The sequence below is a fragment of the Staurois parvus genome, unplaced genomic scaffold (assembly GCF_062004578.1).
Source record: "Staurois parvus isolate SC_StPar_1 unplaced genomic scaffold, SC_StPar_1.0 ptg000654l, whole genome shotgun sequence".
Classification (NCBI taxonomy): Eukaryota; Metazoa; Chordata; class Amphibia; order Anura; family Ranidae; genus Staurois; species Staurois parvus.
The window spans coordinates 101,386-116,693 of NW_028318450.1; positions in this window are offsets into that span (position 1 = coordinate 101,386).

Here is a 15,308-nt window from a genome sequence, read left to right on the forward strand (position 1 = left end):
AGGTGCTCTCTCACTGAATGATAACCCTGCCTGAACAGAGCGGGCAGGAAGGGGGAGGAGCCACCCCTCTGATTTATTCAGTTGTATGTGTAAAATTGAGCTTGAGCTATTAAACTCTATAAACAACATATGGTTTCAGTGGAACAGTAAAGAATAGCCTGGCAAACATGTGAAAAGGAACCCAGAGCACAAATGCTGGTTGCATGGGTGACATTTGCCCTCATGTTGGAGGGTTTTCCTTGTTGTGTCACCCAGGGGATGAAGTGAGAAAAAAATCTTCCCAGGCAGCACACACAATAAAAATCTGCTATGGTTTCTTAAGCTATGTTCACACCAGCAGGGTATGACCTACGTGCATGTCTTTTGTATGTTCCTACATGTTGCATGTTGGGCATTTATTTCAGTGGACTGCCCTAACTGTGAGAAACACAGGGAAAGAAGTCCCTGATCCTATTGTAAAATCTCACTGCATCGAATCGCATCGTGGTTTGGTGCACTTGCTGATACATGGCGGTGCCATTAAGAATCAATGGCACCCTCATGTGCCTGCTAAAGAGCAGCGCATTTCTGTACATGTTGGGAAAGTGCGCTAAGGCTAGGCTCACACCTATGCAGGTTGCGTTTGAGCCATTTCTGCATTGGGTTTTGCTTTGCGTTTTTGCAGCGTTTTGCATTTTGTTTCATTTTTAAAATTTTTCTTGTTGCTAGGCAGATTTAGAACACAAAACACATCAAAAACATATAAAAAAAAATGCAGCAAAAACTTACTACATGTTTTTCTGCAGTGTTTCTATTGAAGTCTATAGAACCAAAAACGCAACTTTTTGTGTTAAAAAAAGTCCCTGACCCTTTCCAAAAAACGTGGAGATCTGAACGTGTCCCATAGGAAATCATGTTAAATGGACTGTACTGCGTTTCTGCAAAACGCTGCGGAAAACGCTTAGGTGTAAACCTGGGGTAAGAAAGCATTGCAAGGATTTCATAAACGTGTGCAAAAGTGTATATTTTTTTTGCGTGTTCACAAAATGCGTGAATGACGCATGTTGCGCTTGCAGTGCCATTTATTCTAAATTCAACCCAAATGCAGCAAGTAGACGCATGTTTTTTATTTTGCCGCAGAGCACGCAACAAATGTGCAAAAACATGCAGTTAAACAAGCTCAATGCTCAAAAAGGTACATGAGCTACTTTGGCACATTTGTCACACATAGAACATTGAAATGAATGGACTGCCCTATGTGCGTAGTGCAGTGCGTAATCGCAAAGACGCACACAAAAAAAGTTGCACAAACACCCGTTCATGAGAATGCGAACCTAGCCTAACTCTTCCCTAATCTGTTCACAAATAAACCCAACAATTTTTCAGACCTTTAACAACTGTGAAGGTAAAGGCTATCATACACATACAATTTGTATCCAATCAGGCAGGCCCTTGCACTACATAGCTGATGATAGATCTAAAGGAGATTGTACAATCAGATTGTATAGTACATGCTCAGCTTAAAACGTGTTATTTTGATGCTGCCATGGATATTCCTCACAGTTTCTTGAAGGAGAAAATGATTTATTGGCAGCACATGTGACCGAAATTACATCCCTTCTGAATTCAATACAGGAAGCACAAGAATGTAAGACAGTTTACATCAGATAATTATTTATGCCTCAGAGGTGGGCTGGGGGTGTCAAAGTACTTAAACACTGCAAAAATGGTTCAAGACTGATTTAAGGGAAAACATAGATGAGTTTGAGGTGGTGACTTGGCCTCTAAATTCTCCAGATCTTAAAGTGTTACTAAACCCACAACAGTACAATCAGTCTGTAGATGCAGTAAAGCATGCTTGTTATACTCACTGTGGAACCTGAGGGTTTAATCCTCTGCATTGTGTAAAAACGCTGTTTGATCCTGTCTTCTCTGCCCCTCCTTTTGTTCACCTGATACATACTGAACCCATAGTCACATGCACATGCTCAGTTTAGTGTGGTCAGGGATTCTGCATCCTCCTAGAGAAGAAAGAAAACTCCTTCTACAAGCTTTAACATGTGCTCTACTGAAGTCACAAGACTGCTATATACTGCTGATGAGAAAAGGTATTTATCAGTTTATATTTACTAAAATATTTGACAATAAATGTTCTGCGTACTGTGGGAGACCAGATATAGTAAATGCAGAGTCTGGGGAGACCAGATATAGTGAATGCGGGGTCCGGGGAGAGAGGATATAGTGAATGCGGGGTCCGGGGAGAGCGGATATAGTGAATGTGGGGTCCGGGGAGAGCGGATATAGTGAATGCGGGGTCCGGGGAGAGCGGATATAGTAAATGCGGGGTCCAGGGAGACCAAATATAGTGAATGCAGGGTCCGGGGAGACCAAATATAGTGAATGCGGGGTCCGGGGAGAGTGGATATAGTGAATGTGGGGTCCTGGGAGACCAGATATAGTGAATGCGGGGTCCGGGGAGAGTGGATATAGTGAATGTGGGGTCCTGGGAGACCAGATATAGTGAATGCGGGGCCCGGGGAGACCAAATATAGTGAATGCGGGGTCCGGGGAGAGTGGATATAGTGAATGTGGGGTCCTGGGAGACCAGATATAGTGAATGCAGGGCCCGGGGAGAGCGGATATAGTGAATGCAGGGTCCGGGGAGAGCGGATATAGTGAATGCAGGGTCCGGGGAGAGCGGATATAGTGAATGCAGGGTCCAGGGAGACCAGATATAGTGAATGCAGGGTCCGGGGAGAGCGGATATAGTGAATGCAGGGTCCAGGGAGACCAAATATAGTGAATGCGGGGTCCGGGGAGAGCGGATATAGTGAATGCGGGGTCCGGGGAGAGCGGATATAGTGAATGCGGGGTCCGGGGAGAGCGGATATAGCGAATGTGGGGTCCGAGGAGAGCGGATATAGGGAATGCGGGGTCCGGGGAGAGCGGATATAGCGAATGCGGGGTCCGGAGAGAGCGGATATAGTGAATGCGGGGTCCGGGGAGATCAGATATAGTGAATGTGGGGTCCATGGAGAGCGGATATAGTGAATGCAGGGTCCGGGGAGAGCGGATATAGTGAATGCAGGGTCCGGGGAGAGCGGATATAGTGAATGCAGGGTCCGGGGAAAGCGGATATAGTGAATGAGGGGTCAGAGGAGAGCGGATATAGTGAATGCAGGGTCCAGGGAGACCAGATATAGTGAATGCAGGGTCCAGGGAGACCAAATATAGTGAATGCAGGGTCCGGGGAGAGCGGATATAGTGAATGCAGGGTCCAGGGAGACCAAATATAGTGAATGCGGGGTCCGGGGAGAGCGGATATAGTGAATGCAGGTTCCGGGGAGAGCGGATATAGTGAATGCGGGGTCCGGGGAGAGCGGATATAGTGAATGTGAGGTCCGAGGAGAGCGGATATAGGGAATGCAGGGTCCGGAGAGAGCGGATATAGTGAATGCGGGGTCCAGGGAGAGCGGATATAGTGAATGCAGGGTCCGGGGAGAGCGGATATAGTGAATGCAGGGTCCGGGGAAAGCGGATATAGTGAATGAGGGGTCCGAGGAGAGCGGATATAGTGAATGCAGGGTCCAGGGAGACCAAATATAGTGAATGCGGGGTCCGGGGAGAGCGGATATAGTGAATGCAGGGTCCGGGGAGAGCGGATATAGCGAATGAGGGGTCCGAGGAGAGCGGATTTAGCGAATGCGGGGTCCGGGGAGAGCGGATATAGTGAATGTGGGGTCCGGGGAGAGCGGATATAGGGAATGCGGGGTCCGGGGAGAGAGGATATAGCGAATGCGGGGTCCGGAGAGAGCGGATATAGTGAATGCGGGGTCCGGGGAGATCAGATATAGTGAATGTGGGGTCCGGGGAGAGCGGATATAGTGAATGCAGGGTCCGGGGAGAGCGGATATAGTGAATGCAGGGTCCGGGGAAAGCGGATATAGTGAATGAGTGGTCCGAGGATAGCGGATATAGTGAATGCGGGGTCTGGGGAGACCAGATATAGTGAATGAGGGGTCTGGGGAGACCAGATATAGTGAATGCGGGGTCTGGGGAGACCAGATATAGTGAATGAGGGGTTCGGGGACAGCAGATATAGTGAATGTGGGGTCTGGGGAGACCAGATATAGTGAATGCGGGGTCCGGGGAGAACAGATATAGTGAATGCAGGGTTCGGGGAGAGCAGATATAGTGAATGCGGGGTCCGGGGAGACCAGATATAGTGAATGCAGGGTCCGGGGAGAGCAGATATAGTGAATGCAGGGTCCGGGGAGAGCGGATATAGTGAATGCGGGGTCCAGGGGGATGAAATATAGTGAATGCAGGGTCCGAGTAGAGCGGATACAGTGCATGCAGGGTCCGAGGAGACCGGATATAGTGAATGCGGGGTCCGGGGAGAGCGGATATAGTGAATGCAGGGTCCGAGGAGAGCGGATATAGTGAATGCGGGGTCCAGGGGGATGAGATATAGTGAATGCAGGGTTCGAGGAGAGCGGATATAGTGAATGCGGGGTCCGAAGAGAGCGGATATAGTGAATGCAGGGTCTGAGGAAAGCAGATATAGTGAATGCTGGGTCCAAGGAGAGCGCATATAGTGAATGTAGGGTCCGAGGAGACCGGATATAGTGAATGCAGGGTTCGGGGAAGCGGATAGAGTGAATGCAGGGTCCGGGGAGAGCGGATATAGTGAATGTGGGGTCCGGGGAGAGCGGATATAGTGAATGCAGGGTCCGGGGAGACCAGATATAGTGAATGCCGGGTCTGGGGAGAGCGGATATAGTGAATGCGGGGTCTGGGGAGAGCGGATTACATTACATTACATCGAGTTTATATAGCGCCAAATGGTTTGCTCAGCGCTGTACAAAAAGGGGGGGGGGACAATACATGAAACAGTACAGCAACTACAAACAGCACACGAGGGGTTCGAGGGCCCTACTCTTTCGAGCTTACAATCTAGAAGGGAGGGGGTAGTGGTACAGGAGGAAGTGGTTGAGGGGAATGGAGTGGTGGGAGGAATGAAGGAGAACGGCTGTTAGGTGAGAGTGGGGTAGGCTTCCCTGAAGAGGTGGGTTTTCAGGGAGCGCCTGAAGGTGAGGAGGGAAGGTGACAGTCTGATGGATTGGGGTAGTGAGTTCCAGAGGATGGGGGAGTACCTGGAGAAGTCTTGGAGTCTTGCGTGGGAGGTGGAGACCAGGGAGCAAGACAGAAGGAGGTCCTGTGAAGAGCGAGGGGAACGGGTAGGGTGGTACCTGGGAATCAGGTCGGTGAGGTAGTTAGGGGCAGTGTTGTGAATGGCTTTGTAGGTCAGAGTGAGTAGTTTGAATTTGATGCGTTGGGCGATAGGGAGCCAGTGGAGGGAGAGGCAGAGGGGGGTGGCAGAGGTGGAGCGGCTGGTGAGGTGGATGAGTCTGGATGGTCTGAAGCGGGGAGAGTTTGCACTGGGGTAGGCCGGTGAGGAGGGAGTTGCAGTAGTCAAGGCGTGAGATAATCAGGGAGTGTACGAGTAGTTTAGTGGTGTCTGGGGTAAGGAAGGAGCGTATCTTGGCGATGTTCCGGAGGTGGAGCCTGCATGTGTTTGTAAGTGATTTGACATGAGGTTGGAAGGAAAGGTTTGAGTCCAGAATGACAACGACTTTGGCTTGCGGGGCGGGATTGATGGTGGTGTTGTTGGTAGTGATGGATAGGATGGGGGGGGGCCGAGGACAGGGGGAAAGACGAGAAGCTCGGTTTTGGATAGGTTAAGCTTGAGGAAATGGAGCGACATCCAGTCAGAGATATAGTTTAGGAGGTGAGTGATACGGGCGGAGACTGAGGGGGTGAGGTGAGGGGTTGGGAGGTAAATTTGAGTGTCATCAGCGTAGAGGTGGTAGTTGAAGCCGTGGGAGTGTATGAGTTTGCCAAGGGAGGAGGTGTAGATGGAGAAGAGAAGAGGTCCAAGGACAGAGCCCTGGGGGACCCCAACAGAGAGGGGGAGGGAAGGGGAGGTGGCACCGTTGCAGGAAACGCTGAAGGAGCGTCGGGATAGGTAAGAGGAAAACCAGGAGTGAGCGGTGTCTCTGATGCCAAAGGAGGGTAGTTTATTAAGGAGGAGGGGGTGGTCAACTGTGTCAAAGGCCACGGAGAGGTCCAGGAGAAGGAGGACAGAGTAGTCACCTTTGGCTTTGGCGGTTAGTAGGTCGTTGGTGATTTTGAGTAAGGTGGCTTCGGTGGAGTGCAGGGGACGGAAGCCGGACTGTAGTGGATCAAGGAGGTTGTTGTCAGTTAGGTGGGCGCTTAGGCGGTCGTAGACGAAGCGCTCAAGGAGCTTGGAAGTGAGTGGCAGCAGGGAGATGGGTCTGAGGTTGTTTGGGTCAGTGAGGTTCAGGGAGGGCTTTTTGAGTATGGGGGTGATGTGCGCATGCTTTAGGGGGGAGGGGAATATGCCGGTTGAGAGGGAGAGATTGAAGATGTGGGTGAGGGAGCAGATGAGGTAAGAGGGGGTGACCGGAGTAGTTGAGAGGGGATAGGGTCCAGGGGGCAGGTAGTGAGGCGGGCTTCTGAGAAGTCCCTGGTGACTTCCTCAGTGGTAGTAAGGCTGAAGGAGCGCAGTGCTGGGGGGGTTACAGTAATCGGGGCCTTGGGTGTAGTGGGGGGCAGTGCGGTTGTGAGGTCAGAGGAGGGAGGAGATGAGGAGGAGATGGGGGGGGGGGGCTAGGTGGGGAGGTAGATTGCGAGTTTACTATGTCCTTGCAGATTGCGTCAATTGTTGTGGAAATGAGTGGCAATCTCGTGGGCGGTAAGTGAGGTACTGAGTGGAGGGGGGGGGGGAGATTAGACAGTTGAAGGTGGAGAAGAGTCGGCGAGGGCAGGTGGAGAGGGTGTTGATCAGGTTAACGAAGTAGGCTTGCTTGGCGGCATGGAGGGAGGAGGTGTAAGTGAGGAAGGCAGATTTGTAGAGGGAGAACGCACAATGGGACCTGGTTTTGCGCCACAGTCTCTCCAGCGCACGACTGCGACGTTTGAGGCATTTAGTATGGTCGTTCTGCCATGGTTGGAGTGGTCTAGGATTGATGTTGCGTGTGGTTAGGGGTGCCAGAGAGTCTAGGGCAGCTGACAGTGAGTCGTTGTACGTGGTGGTGGCTAGGTCAGGACATGACAGTGGAAGGATGCTGTCGTGTAGGCGGTCAGCAGCAGAGTGGAGGGGGGCCGGGTTCAGGTTGCGGAGGTTACGGCTGGTGATGGTTTAGTGCTCTGGGGGAGGGAGTTAGGGGAAGGGGAGATGGAGAAAATGAGGAGGTGGTGGTCGGAGAGAGGGAAGGGGGTGTTAGTGAAATGGCTGAGGGTACATAGGTGGGAGAAGACGAGGTCCAGGGTGTTCCCATTGATGTGGGTGGAGGATTGAGTGTGCTGTGTGAGCGTGAAGGAGGAGGTTAGGTGGAGGAGTTGGGAAGTAGCCAGGTTGATGTCGTTGATGGGGATATTGAAGTCCCCAAGGATGATGGTCGGTAGCTCAGAGGAAAGGAAGAAGGGAAACCAGGCGGCGAAGTCATCCAGGAAGCGGGGTATGGATCCGGGAGGCCTGTAGATCACTGTGATCCTTAGGGGGTTTGGGTGAAGAGCCGAATGTAGTGAGCCTCGAAGGAAGAGAAGGATAGGGGGGGGGTTACGGAGGACCTGGAAGGTGCTCAGCGGTGATAGGAGCAAGCCAACACCACCACCTTTGTGACCGCTCAGTCTTGGTGAATGGGACCAGACGAGACCTCCATAGGAGAGTGCCGCAGGGAGGTAGTGTATGCAGGGTCCAGGGAGAGCGGATAGAGTGAATGCAGGGTCCAGGGTTTATTAACACTTTAATCCAATCGAGGATCTGTGGGAGGTACTGGAAAAACCAGTCTGATCCATGGAGGTCCCACCTTGCAACTTACAGGACTTAAAGGATCTGCTACTGAGGGCTTGGTAACAGATACCACATCACACCTTCAGAGGTCTAGTGGAGTCCATGCTGAGATGGGTCAGGGCTGTTTTGATGGCAAAAGGGGGATCTACTCAGTATTAGGTGGGCGGTCATAAAGTTATAGCTAATCGGTGTGTGCTAAAAGGCATACCACATCGCTAAAGTTCCATAATGCACCTTATAAAGATAATAGAGAAATAAAGGTGCAGCGCTAAGAGCTAAAGTGCAAATAACAATAAAAATATTATGTGCGATATGCAAAACTTATATGAATGCACAGAGTGCAAATGACGATTAATGATCACACAAATGTCCAGATCACAAGGTATAAATCATATCAATCCTGTGGGATCCTGTCTATAGTGATAGTGTGCAATCCAGAGGTGAAGATTGATAAATGAATAGAATGCGCACTCACCAGAAGTGCGTATTAAATACGCATGAAGGAAGTGTCTTTACTCTTCAAACACCTAGGTCCTCAGCATTCTGGTCAGGCCGCACTCTACAGCCCTGCACCCTATGAGGACGTGCTTAGCACGAAACGCATCAGAGGGGCTACAGCATCTGGACATCTAACCACCGCTGGTGGCCAACCTGAATTTTTGGTCAGTAAAAATTTTTTTCTATTAATGATCTAGTAAAAACGCATCATAGAAATATTACACTATGTGGTGTCCCTTATTGGGCTCTCTTTGAGAGCACCACCTTCTGCAGTGCCTGCTTTAATAAGGGGGACCCCTGATGCCTGTGATTGCTTGATGATCCTTGGAGCCCTATCACTACGGGGAAGCAGAGGATGATGTAGAGTGCTGAGGACCTAGGTGTTTGAAGAGTAAAGACACTTCCTTCATGCGTATTTAATACGCACTTCTAACAGAAATGTTATTTGCACAGGAATGCGATGCGGTTCAGTTGCGAATCACATGCAAGTGGTTAAGGGGATTCTTTGGGGCCCCCCAGGTCACCAATACTAATCACCCCCTTATTACTTTTTTTAGGACAGCCCAAAATTTGGGATTTTCTTTTACTTTCAATGATAATGGTAAACAAGACTATTAGAGAAGATGCGATGTGCCGTACCGCATCAGAGTGAACTTGGGCTAATAGTGTGCCATATATCAGTGCTGGCAGCAACCTGTAAATATTCACATCCATTGGATTGTTTCGTTAATTGTGCAGAGAGTATTTTGTTCACTAATAGTTGGCATTTTGTCCAATATGACATCATCAGGGGCCCCTGATGATGTCCCATTGGATTATTATTATTATTATTATACAGTATTTATAAAGCCCCAATAGTTGGCTCAGCGCTGTACATTACAAATGGGGACAGAACATGTGACAGAACAATACCAATACAATGCAAAACATGAGGGATTGAGGGCCCTGCTCTTTCTAGTTTACAATCTAGGAGGGAGGGGATGGTGGCACAGGAGGAGATAGCTGTGGGGGATGGAGTGGTAGGAGGAGTGGAGGGGGTCGGCAAGTTAGCAGGGGGTGGGGTAGACTTCCCTAAAGAGGTGGGTTTTCAGGGTGCGCCTAAAGGAGAGTAGGTGATAATCTGATGGGTTGGGGCAGGGAGTTCCAGAGGATGGGTGACACCCTGGAGAAGTCCTGGAGGTGGGCATGGGAGGAGGAGACCAGGGAACTAGAGAGAAGGAGGTCTTGTGAGGAGCAGAGTGTACGTGTTGGGTGGTACTTGGATATTAGGTCAGTGATGTAGTTCGGGGCAGTATGGTGGACGGCTTTGTACGTCAGTGTTAGGATATTGAATTTGATCCGTTGCGCAATCAGAAGCCAGTGGAGGGATTGGCAGAGGGGGGTGGCAGAGATGGAGATGAAACTCATTAGGTGGATGAAATGCATTAACAGAATTGGGCAAAATCAAATGTTCTCAGAATACATTATCTGCAGATTAAAAATGTGTGAATAGGGAAAATACTGCATTATAGCCACTGGATGGTGCTGGCTGTCATATGAGACAGGTATGCTCCTCACCACCACCTAGTGGCTATAAAACGGTTCTACCCCTCAGGAACAGCACACAATTTACTTTATGTAGCAAATGCTATAGCAGTATATTCAAATAAAATAAAAAATGTGTATCCGCGCTGACTAATGATGCAGAGCAGCTGGCACAAATAGCTAGTATAAAGACTTAATGAGAACTGAACACCTGAAGTGCAGCGCTAAACAAATGAAAAAATGAAAACATAATTGATAACATACAGTATCAAAAATAAATGTCCATGCAAACAAACGATGCAAACCAAAAAGATAAAAGGTGTTTGTCACAGCTGCTTCCCTCTCTCAGCCCCCCTGCTCTGTCCCTGCTGTCCCTGTCATCCCTCGTCCTTCCCCTCAGGGCCCCCCCTGCTGTCTCTGCCCTCCCTCGCCCCTCCCCTCAGGCCCCCCCTGCTTTCCTGGTGCTGCTCTTTGAAGTTGAGCCTCAGGACTAGAGGTGTGAGCCTCAGGAGGAGAGGCGCGGGCCCCTCTCACCTCCTGCAGAGATGAAAGGCACCCCTGCGACAGGCTGGAGCCGCGCGAGCCCTGACATCCGCAGCGCGTGTACGGGAAGTTCTCACGCTTGCAGATGTCCCTGGACAAAGGCCACGTTCACAGAGGCGCAGCCTCTGCCCAGGGGGCGTGCAGCGTTGCCGGCACGCCAACTTCGGCCCACCCCGATTGCCTAGCCAACTAGGGGGCGTCCGACATCAGCTTAAGAAGCTGATGTCGGGCGCTCCTGGGGTATTCACCACTGTGCAGCCACTGAAGGAGCCCCAGCTGCGGCAGGACTTTCGTGGCCAGACTCTGCAGAGACCCAAGCCTGCCTAAGACTGCCTGCTAGGCACCAGGGATCTAGAGACCCCCAGAGCAGGGGAAGACTGCCTGCTAGCCACAAGAGATCCAGAGACCCCCAGTGGGAGACCAGGCACCCTGTCGGATCCGTGAGTACATGCTCTCTCCCTGCTTCACTCGAACTGTTCCTGTGTTGACCCCCCCCTGTTGGATTACAATTGCTACAGAGACTCTTCCTTGGCTCTCGGTGTTGGACTTGAAGTGTGTTGGCCCCTCCTTGTCACCCTTTACTGGTGTATTCACCCTCCCTGCGAACTCCCCTATTCAGTGACTGTCATCTGTTTGCCTCAATAAAGCTTTGTGCGTTTGCCATCTACTCTGTGTGTTCTGTCCTGTCTACCTTCCATCACAGTGTTAAATTAATGTCCATCCACCACCATATAGAAGTGCTCTTGCTTGTAGAATAAACAATTCACATTAAATACGCCGTCTTCCTGTGAATTTCAAACTCACCAAAACTGTTGGCTGCCACTTTTGGTTTGCATCATTTGTTTACATGGACATTTATCTTTGACACTGTATGCTATGAATTATGTTTAAATTTTTGTATTTGTTTAGCGATGCACTTCACATTTACAGCAGTATATTGTAGCGCCCTCCAGTGACCATACTGATATCTGGAGAATTCACTTTATCCAAAATTTTTAAAGTGTCATCATTCCTGGAGTCCTTGTTTAAGCTGGCCATACACTCAGAGATTTCTTTCCTTCAGCCTCCACGCTATGCAGTGTGGTCGAAAGAATCTTCAGTGTCAGCTATTGTATTCTGACAGCCAGCATCTGCAGTTGACAGAATACTCAAACAATGCCTAGGTCTCAGTAGAATGCAGGCACTGTTCAGATGCCAATTTTTTCACATGGCTCCTTTGACAAAATTCATTGAAACAATCAACTTTTGTCTAGCCAGGTGCTGCCAACAGAGTCACCCATAGCTCAAACTTCAACCTATTCAGCAGGAATCAGCTACATATCTATCCACATATGACTGCCTCTATACGATTAATTGCATTTAGTTGCAATTGCAACTGAGCTGGTTCATACCACATATACAGTATATATTTCATACATTTACAAACATAAGAAACAGCTGTGTGATGCTGACTGTTGCAAAGCCGGAAATTTAATGTAGGGGATTGCTGAATGCACTCCATGAAGCTCTCATGAAAGAAGGTGATTCATGGGGGGGGGGGGGCTTATTCCACCCTGAGCTAGCCCAGCAGAGTATTACATTTTAAACTGGAGTTCTGCTTTAGGATTGGCAAATGTCCAAACCATAGCAGTCAGACAATTTAAAAAGGGAAGTACAAGTGTTCAAAAGTAGAAATGATATTCCAACAGTGAGCAGATGGTAAAACCACAGCACTACCATAATCTTCTAAAGCTTTCCTGATGCCGCATAAAGAAAATTGCACAATGGCTGCTAGCACGTGAGGATGAGCTGGGGTTCAGATCAAATCTGTAAGGTGACACTGCTGGGCTTGTGAGCTGTGGGCAGGCGATTCTCCACCCCGTAGCTGCACCTGTACAAAGGGACAGGGATGCCAGTGACATTATTGACATAATCTAGCTACATGGCCATATTTGGTTGATGACATTAAAGACCAAGGTCCAGTCACTGATCTGCACTATCCAATAGAAATGGAGAGATGTCTCTTTTGCTCAGATGCCAATAGGTTACATTTATATAACAAATTACCACTCCGTACACTGCTGTAGACCCTTACATATGTGCAGGAAACTGGGATTAACCTATGCTTAAGTTACGATTTTTAATATTTTTAATAATTTAGTGTTTATAATACTTACTTGAATGCCCCTGTGGCCAGCAATATATGGTGTGACAGTGCTATACCCTGCCACTATGTTAGTAAAATTAAAGATCACTCAGGGCTCTTTCTCCAGATTTTGTAACTCCCGGATTGGGTTCTGGAGTCCAGAGGCTTTAAAGATTCTTGGGAGGGGAGAAGCCTCTAACCCTGATGGCCAATTCATGCTACATGCATTTCAGTTGTTTTTTTCTGCAACCAAAACATACAGAAGGTAGGTTATATGGCTGTCAATGTCATAGTTCACATCAGTGCTTGTAGTTCCAGGGTTGCAGGAAAAAAAAGTAGAACATGCTGCATTTTGTCTGAACAGAACTGTACTGGAACACAGTAAAATGCATAAAAAAAACACCGGAATGCACACGTCCCTATTTAAATTGAAGAAAAAGAGAAGGGGGGGGGGGGAATGAACTGGAATGCATAAAACACACTGAAACATGTCAAAAATTGCACAGGAATGTGTCAAAAATGTGCATGTGGAAATTAATCTGGAATGCATCTGGACTGCGTTTCTATAGTGTGATCCAACCCTGAGTCGACATTTCACTGGGAATCAGCAGGCTGTGTGTGCAGGTGTGCACAGCCTTTATAATCAAGGCTGTAGCCTATAGTTCAGGGCTCCACCCCAGAGACAGGAGGTCCCCTACCCAGAGATCAGGGCACAATGGTGCTGTGGGTTGTTCTGAGTGAGCCAAGAGGCTGGAAGAAGCACCTGTGTTATTGTATAGCACTGGAAGAGAAACTGTCAACCTTCTGAAGGAAGATCCACCCAATCACTTCCACAACCACCAGAACATGCCACCCTCACTGGTCAAATAAAAAAAATCTTCATTTTCAATAGAACATAAAAAAACTCACTATGCCTCTTACTAAATACCATGGACTGTCTACTTTCCAAAAAAAAAGGGTAATTTGGGGGGTATTTGTACTGTCCTGGCTTCTTAGTGTCTCAAGAAATGAGATCGGCTGTCAGTACATCAGGTGTGATCAGGTGTAATAAATTTTCAGTGATTGGTACAATAACTTGTAGACTCTATAACTTTCAAACAGACCAAATAACATAGACAGAGTTGGGTTATTTTTACCAAAGCAATGTAGCAGTATACATTTTGGCCAAAATTTATGAAGAAAAATTACTTATTTGCAAAATGTTACAAAAGAAACAAACACAAATGCAAAGAAAACACACAAAAAAAAAACCCCAGTGCTGATTAAACACCACCAAAAGAAAGCTCTATTTGTGTGAAAAAATACCCAAGTACTAATGGTGAATCCATTAGTGAAGACCATTAAAGTGTGGCCAGCAGGGACAGACACCATACTTCAGGATAGGTTCAACACACAGATTGGAGTATGTTTGCTCTCGGGCTGCCTGTGGCTCTCATACGGATATTAACACCTATACCTCCTCTGTGCTGGACTATATCAGCATCACTATTAACAGGGCCACTACACAAAAACAGATCACCATGTACCCAAATCAGAGGCTATGGATGAATAAGGAGGTGTGGCTCCTGTTGAGGGCTCGTGACACTGCCTTCTGCCTGCAACTGCCATTTGATTCACAGACCTACAGTACATCTAAAGAAAACTTGAGGCCTTAAAATGGCCAAGCTGAAGGCAGAGGATTGCTTCCCTGGCTCTGACTCCCGAAGTATGTGGCGGGGTATTCAGGCTATCAGTGATTACATGCTTAGTAACTCCATCCTGCCCACCACAGGTGTCTTTCTTCTCAAAGAACTAAATTACTTTTATGCTCACTTTGACCGAGATAACAAGGGGACAGCAACCAAGAACATTCTCTCTGCAGATCACCAGCCCCTCATACTCACTTCCACAGCCGTCTATGCTGCATTGTGCCGGATCAATACACGCAAGGCTGGTGGCCCCAACAGCATCCCTAGATACCTGCTCAGGGCATGTGCTAGTCAACTCGCTGAGGTTTTTACGGACATTTTAAACCTGTCCCTTTCCCAAGCAGCTGTGCCTACATGCTTAAAATCTGCCTGCATTGTGCCAGTACCAAAACACTCCACCCTGAAGTGCCTGAATAACTATCGCCCTGTAGCTCTCACATCCATAGTTATTAAGTGCTTTGAACGACTGGTCCTGGCACACATGAAGGATAGCCTGCCATCTACAGTACATTGGATTCCTACCAATTTGCGTATCATAGCAGTAGGAGCATAGAGAATGCAGTATTTATAGCACTGCACTCTGTGCTCACACATATGGACAATACCAACACATATGCAAGAATACTGTTTGCTGACTTCAGTTCAGCATTTAATATAGTCATACCCTGCATGCTGATGATTTGGGCTTCAGTACCTCCATTTGTAACTGGATACCGGATTTTTTGACCAGCAGATCTCAGTATGTCAGGTCAGGCCATACCTGCTCCACCACCATCACCCTCAACACTGGAGTACCACAGGGCTGTGTGGTCAGCCTGTTCCTCTACTCCCTCTTCACCCATGACTGCAGACCAGACTATGGCTCCAATTCCATCATCAAGTTTGCAGAGGACACTATGGTGATTGGCCTCATTAGAAACAACGATGAGATAACCTATAGAGAGGAAGTATCTGGTTGCGTGGTGTGCAGACAATAATTTGCTCCTTACTTCCACCAAGTCTAAGGAGCTTATTATGGACTTCGGGAGGGAGAACAGAGGCATGCATGACCTCATTCACATCAATGGGATGG